The sequence below is a fragment of the Arachis stenosperma genome, chromosome 6, assembly GCF_014773155.1.
Source record: "Arachis stenosperma cultivar V10309 chromosome 6, arast.V10309.gnm1.PFL2, whole genome shotgun sequence".
NCBI lineage: Eukaryota > Viridiplantae > Streptophyta > Magnoliopsida > Fabales > Fabaceae > Arachis > Arachis stenosperma.
In genome coordinates this window covers 42,725,512-42,732,950 of record NC_080382.1, presented here as the reverse complement: position 1 = coordinate 42,732,950, position 7,439 = coordinate 42,725,512, and the positions used below count along the sequence as shown (strand labels likewise).

The following is a 7,439-nucleotide window of genomic DNA, read 5'->3' as shown; positions in this document are numbered from 1 at the left end:
TGCAAGGAAGGTGCTGGGTGACTTTACTGCACCTACTCCTGATTTCTATGGGAGAAGCATCTCTATCCCTGCCATTGGAGCAAACAACTTTGAGCTTAAGCCTCAATTAGTTTCTCTAATGCAACAGAATTGCAAGTTCCATGGACTTCCAATGGAAGATCCTCATCAGTTTTTAGCTGAATTCTTGCAAATCTGTGACACAGTCAAGACTAATGGGGTTAACCCTGAGGTCTATAGACTGATGCTATTCCCTTTTGCTGTAAGAGACAGAGCTAGAATATGGCTGGATTCTCAACCTAAAGAAAGCCTGGACTCTTGGGAAAAGCTAGTCAATGCCTTATTGGCAAAGTTCTTTCCACCACAAAGATGGAGTAAGCTTAGAGTGGAAGTCCAAACCTTCAGACAGAAGGATGGAGAATCCCTCTATGAAGCTTGGGAAAGATACAAACAATTAATCAGAAGATGTCCTTCAGACATGCTTTCTGAATGGAGCATCATAGGAATTTTCTATGATGGTCTCTCTGAACTATCTAAGATGTCCTTGGATAGCTCTGCTGGAGGATCTCTTCATCTGAAGAAGACGCCTGCAGAAGCTCAAGAATTGATTGAAATGGTTGCAAATAACCAATTCATGTACACTTCTGAAAGGAATCCTGTGAACAATGGGACTAGTCAGAAGAAAGGAGTTCTTGAGATTGACACTCTGAATGCCATACTGGCTCAGAACAAGATATTGACTCAACAAGTCAATTTGATTTCTCAAAGTCTGTCTGGAATGCAAATGCACCTGGCAGTACTAAGGAAGCTTCATCTGAGGAAGAAGCTTATGATCCTGAGAACCCTTCCATGGAAGAGGTGAATTACCTAGGAGAACCCTATGGAAATACCTACAATTCTTCATGGAGAAATCACCCAAATCTCTCATGGAAGAATCAAGAGAGACCTCAACAAGGTTTCAATAACAATAATGGTGGAAGAAACAGGTTTAGCAATGGCAAGCCTTTTCCATCATCTCCTCAGCAACAGACAGAGAGTTCTAAGCAGAATACTTCTGACTTAGCAACAATGGTCTCTGATCTAATAAAGACCACTCAAAGTTTCATGAGTGAAACAAGGTCCTCCATCAGAAATTTGGAAGGACAAGTTGGTCAGCTGAGCAAGAAAGTTACTGAACTCCCTCCTAGTACTCTCCCAAGTAATACAGAAGAAAATCCAAAAGGAGAGTGCAAAGCCATAACCATGGCCGAATTCTGGGAGGAAAGAGAGGAGGTGGACGCCACTGAGGAAGACCTCAATGGGCGTGCACCAATCTCCTCTGAGTTCCTCAATGAGGAACCTTGGGAATCTGAGGCTCAAAATGAGACCATAGAGATTCCATTGGACTTACTTCTGCCATTCATGAGCTCTGATGAGTATTCTTCCTCTGAAGAGGATGAGTATGTTACTGAAGAGCAAGTTGCTAAATACCTTGGAGCAATCATGAAACTGAATGACAAGTTATTTGGAAATGAGACTTGGGAGGATGAACCACCCTTGCTCACCAAAGAACTGGATGACTTGTCTAGGCAGAAACTGCCTCAAAAGAGGCAGGATCCTGGGAAGTTTTCTATACCTTGTACCATAGGCACCATGACCTTCAAGAAGGCCTTGTGTGACTTAGGGTCAAGTGTAAACCTCATGCCCCTCTCTGTAATGGAGAAATTAGGGATCTTTGAGGTGCAAGCTGCAAGAATCTCATTAGAGATGGCAGACAACTCAAGAAAACAAGCTCATGGACTTGTAGAGAATGTTTTGGTGAAGATTGAAGACCATTACATCCCTACTGACTTCATAGTCCTAGAGATTGGGAAGTGCATGGATGAATCCATCATCCTTGGCAGACCCTTCCTAGCCACAGCAAAGGCTGTGATTGATGTTGACAGAGGAGAGTTAATCATTCAAGTGAATGAAAAATCCTTGGTGTTTAAGGCCCAAGGACATCCCTCTGTCATCATGGAGAGGAAGCATGAAGAGCTTCTCTCAAAACAGAGCCAAACAGAGCCCCCACAGTCAAACTCTAAGTTTGGTGTTGGGAGGCTACAACCAAACTCTAAGTTTGGTGTTGAAACCCCACATTCAAACTCTAAGTTTGGTGTTGGGAGGGTTCAACACGGTTCTGAGCATTTCTGAGGCTCCATGAGAGTCCTCTGTCAAGCTAATGACATTAAAGAAGCGCTTGTTGGGAGGCAACCCAATGTTTTATAATTAATTATTTTCTTTTGTTATTTTATCTTTTTGTAGGTTGATGATCATAAGAAGTCACAAAAACAATGAAAAAGCAAAAACAGAATGAAAAACAGGAAGAAAAACAGCACACCCTGGAGGAGAAGAAGCTGGCGTTCAAACGCCAGTAATGCTAGCTGTTGGGCGTTTAACGCCCAGTCTGGCACCCTTCTGGGCGTTTAACGCCAGAAAGGGGCACCAGACTGGCGTTAAACGCCAGTAAAGGGCAAGAACCTGGCGTTAAACGCCAGGAATGGGCACCAGCCCGGCGTTTAACGCCAGAAATGGCTCAAAACGTGATTTTGAGCAACATTTGGTACAGGGATGACTTTTCCTTGACACTACAGGATCTGTGGACCCCACAGGACCCTACCATCACTCTCTCTCTTCTTCCCCCATTCACCAATCACCTCAACACCTCTTCCCCAAAAACCCTTCACCTATCAAATCCCATCTTTCTCTTCACCATTCACATCCATCCTTCATAAATCCCCACCAACCTCACCCTTCAAATTCAAACCACTTTCCCTCCCAAACCCACCCATAATGGCCGAACCTTTGCCCCCCTCTCTCCTATAAATACCCTTCTTCAACTCTTCAATTTCACACAACCTAAACACCACTTCTCCCCCTCTTTGGCCGAAACCACTACCATCTCCCTTCTTCCTCATTTCTTCTTCTTCTACTCTCTTCTTTCTTCTTTTGCTCGAGGACGAGCAAACATTTTAAGTTTGGTGTGGTAAAAGCGTTGCTTTTTCGTTTTTCCATAACCATTTATGGCATCCAAGGCCGGAGAAACCTCTAAAAAGAGGAAAGGGAAGGCAAAAGCTTCCACCTCCGAGTCATAGGAGATGGATAGATTCCTCTCAAGGGTGCATCAAGACCACTTCTACGAAGTTGTGGCCTTGAAGAAGGTGATCCCCGAAGTCCCCTTTTCACTCAAAAAGGGTGAATATCCGGAGATCCGCCATGAGATCCGAAGAAGAGGTTGGGAAGTTCTTACCAACCCCATTCAACAAGTCAGAATCTTGATGGTTCAAGAGTTCTATGCCAATGCATGGATCACAAAGAACCATGACCAAAGTGTGAACCCGAATCCAAAGAATTATCTCACTATGGTTCGGGGGAAATACTTGGATTTTAGTCCGGAGAGTGTGAGGGTGGCGTTCAACTTGCCTATGATGCAAGGAGATGAGTATCCTTACACTAGAAGGGTCAACTTTGATCAAAGGTTGGACCAAGTCCTCACAACCATATGTGAAGAGGGCGCACAATGGAAGCAAGATTCAAGAGGAAAGCCGGTCCAATTGAGAAGGCATGACCTCAAGCCCGTGGCTAGAGGATGGTTAGAGTTCATACAACGCTCAATCATCCCCACTAGCAACCGGTCCGAAGTTACCATAGACCGGGCCATCATGATCCATAGTATCATGATTGGAGAAGAAATAGAGGTTCATGAGGTTATAGCCCAAGAACTCTATAAGGTGGCGGACAAGACCTCCACCTTGGCAAGGTTAGCCTTTCCTCATCTCATTTGTCACCTCTGTTATTCAGTTGGAGTTGACATAGAGGGAGACATTCCCATTGATGAGGACAAGCCCATCACCAAGAAAAGGATGGAGTACACAAGAGATCTCACTCATCATGAGATCCCTGAGATTCCTCAAGGGATGAATTTTCCTCCACAAAACTATTGGGAGCAACTAAACACCTCCCTAGGAGAACTAAGTTCCAACATGGGACAACTGAGGGTGGAGCATCAAGAACACTCCATCATCCTTCATGAAATTAGAGAAGATCAAAGAATCATGAGGGAGGAGCAACAAAGACAAGGAAGAGACATTGAGGAGCTCAAACACTCCATAGGATCTTCAAGAGGAAGAAAGAGCCGCCATCACTAAGGTGGACCCGTTCTTTGATTTCCTTGTTATTTGTTCTTCTGTTTTTCGAATTTTAATGCTTATGTTTATCCATGTTTGTGTCTTATGATCATTAGTATCTTAGTGTCTATGCCTTAAAGTTATGAATGTCCTATGAATCCATCACCTCTCTTAATAACAACGTGCTTAATTGAAAAGGAAAGAATTGCATGAATTTTGAATTTTATAATAGTTTAATTATTTTGATGTGGTGGCAATATTTTTGTTCTCTGAATGTATGCTTAAACAGTGCATATGTCTTTTGAATTTGTGGTTCATGAATGTTGGCTCTTGAAAGAATGATGAAAAAGGAGACATGTTACTGAGGATCTGAAAAATCAATAAAATGATTCTTGAAGCAAGAAAAAGCATTGCAAAAACGAAAAAAAAAAAGCAAATGAAAAAAAAAAAACCGAAAAAAAAAAGAAAGAGAAAAAGAAAGAAAAAGAAAGAATAAAGTTGTGATCCAAGGCAAATAAGAGTGTGCTTAAGAACCCTGGACACCTCTAATTGGGGACTTTAGCAAAGCTGAGTCACAATCTAAAAAGGTTCACCCAATTATGTGTCTGTGGCATGTATGTATCCGGTGGTAATACTGGAAGACAGAGTGCTTTGGGCCACAGCCAAGACTCAATAAATAGCTATGTTCAAGAATCATCATACTTTACTAGGAGAATCACTAACACTATCTGGATTCTGAGTTCCTAAAGAAGCCAATCATTCTGAATTACAAGGGATAGAGTGAGATGCCAAAACTGTTCAGAGGCAAAAAGTAAAAGCCCCGCTCATCTAATTAATACTGATCTTCACAGACGTTTTTGGAATTCATTGCATATTCTCTTCTTTTTATCTTATTTGATTTTCAGTTGCTTGAGGACAAGCAACAATTTAAGTTTGGTGTTGTGATGAGCGGATAATTTGTATACTTTTTGGCATTGTTTTTAGTATGTTTTTAGTATGATCTAGTTAGTTTTTAGTATATTTTATTAGTTTTTAGTTAAAATTTTTTTCTGGACTTTACTATGAGTTTGTGTGTTTTTCTGTGATTTCAGGTATTTTCTGGCTGAAATTGAGGGACCTGAGCAAAAATCTGATTCTGAGACTCAAAAGGACTGCAGATGCTGTTGGATTCTGACCTCCCTGCACTCGAAGTGGATTTTCTGGAGCTATAGAAGCCCAATTGGCGCGATCTCAACGGCGTTGGAAAGTAGACATCCTGGGCTTTCCAGCAATATATAATAGTCCATACTTTGCCCAAGATTTGATGGCCCAAACCGGCGTTCAAAGTCACCTCAAGAAATCCCAGCGTTAAACGCTGGAACTGGCACCCAAATGGGAGTTAAACGCCCAAACTGGCACCAAAGCTGGCGTTTAACTCCAAGAAGAGTCTCTACACAAAATTGCTTCATTGCTCAGCCCAAGCACACACCAAGTGGGCCCGGAAGAGGATTTTTATGTCATTTACTCATTTCTGTACACCCTAGGCTACTAGTTTCTTATAAGTAGGACCTTTTACTATTGTATAAAAAAAATCTTTTGATCACTTTTAGATCTCTAGATCATCTTTGGACATTTTAGTTCTTAGATCATTGGGAGGCTGGCCATTCGGCCATGCCTAGACCTTATGCTTATGTATTTTCAACGGTGGAGTTTCTACACACCATAGATTAAGGTGTGGAGCTCTGCTGTACCTCGAGTATTAATGCAATTACTATTGTTCTTCCATTCAATTCCACTTGTTCTTTTACCAAGATATCACTTGTTCTTCAACATGATGAAGGTGATGATTGACGCCCATCACCATTCTCACCCATGAACAAGGTGACTGACAACCATTCTTGTTCTACAAGCATCTGAGGCTTAGTGAATATCTCTTGGATTCCTGATTGCACGATGCATGGTTGATCGCCTGACAACCGAGTGCTCGCCTGACAAACGAGCCAGCCATTCCGTGAGATCAGAGTCTTCGTGGTATAGGCAAGAACTGATGGCAGCATTCAAGAGAATCCGGAAGGTCTAACCTTGTCTGTGGTATTCTGAGTAGGATCCAATGACTGAATGACTGTGACGTGCTTCAAACCTGTAACCTACTGGGCGTTAGTGACAGACGCAAAAGAGTTATTCTATTCCGGTAGGGGAGGGAACCGAACCGGTGATTGGCCGTACTGTGACAGAGTATTGAGCATTAGCTTTCACTGCGAGGATGGGAGGTAGCTGCTGACAACAGTGAGACCCTATACGAGCTTGCCATGGAAAGGAGTAAGAAGGGTTGGATGAAGACAGTAGGAAAGCAGAGAGACGGAAGGGAAGGCATCTTCATGCGCTTATCTGAAGTTCCTACCAATGAGTTACATAAGTATCACTATCTTTATCTTTTATGTTATTTTCGTTCATCACCATATATATCTGAGTTTGCCTGACTAAGATTTACAAGATGACCATAGCTTGCTTCAATACTAACAATCTCCGTGGGATCGACCCTTACTCACGTAAGGTTTATTACTTGGACGACCCAGTGCACTTGCTGGTTAGTTGTGCGAAGTTGTGTAATGCCATGGTATTGAGCGCACCAAGTTTTGGAGCCATTACCAGGGATTATGAGAGTTGTGAAAAAGTATAGTTCACAATTTCGCGCACCAATTACATGGATTGCTTTAGGTTAGGTGGGAAGTTTAGGTTAATCAAGGATTCAGATTTCAGTCCACTTGACCAAATATAATGCTACCTTGACCCTTACCTTATTACAACCCTTGAAAAGACCTCCTGATATTTGTACTCATGCATTGAATATATGTTAATTGGTAGAAGAAAAACAAGCCTTAGAAAGCTTGATTAGTAGATAATTGAGAGAATCGATCCTTAAACACTAGAGTTGTAACACCCTAATTAGCCTAAACCTTACCTCGCATCGTAAAGCAAAGGTTAATTAGAGATTACGACAGTTCTAAGCTCATATATAATATATTTATATAGAAAAATAGTATAATCTAGAAGCCTGATGAAAGATATAGCTTAAAAATAGAATTTTAAAAGCGCGAACGTACTAACGAAGCTACTAGCTTAAGGCACAAGAAACAGATAAGATATAACAAAAGATAAGTATATAATATCATAGGAAACTAGTCACGACTCTAGTGCATGAAATTGTGATCATCAATGGCACCATCAACATGGTACGCTCAATTGCAATCTCAACTCTTTATCACAACTTCGCACAACTAACCAACAAGTGCACTGGGTCGTCCAAGAAATAAACCT

The 7,439-nt window shown here is 41.7% G+C and overlaps 1 non-coding gene across 1 annotated transcript; it reads right to left on the bottom strand.

Moving 5' to 3' along the window:
- Window positions 1-373: 373 nt before the first annotated feature.
- On the bottom strand, window positions 374-481 carry LOC130938251 (small nucleolar RNA R71). The gene has a single exon (XR_009069423.1). It is a non-coding gene; the product is annotated as a small nucleolar RNA R71 (small nucleolar RNA).
- Between the last annotated feature and the right edge of the window lie 6,958 nt (window positions 482-7,439).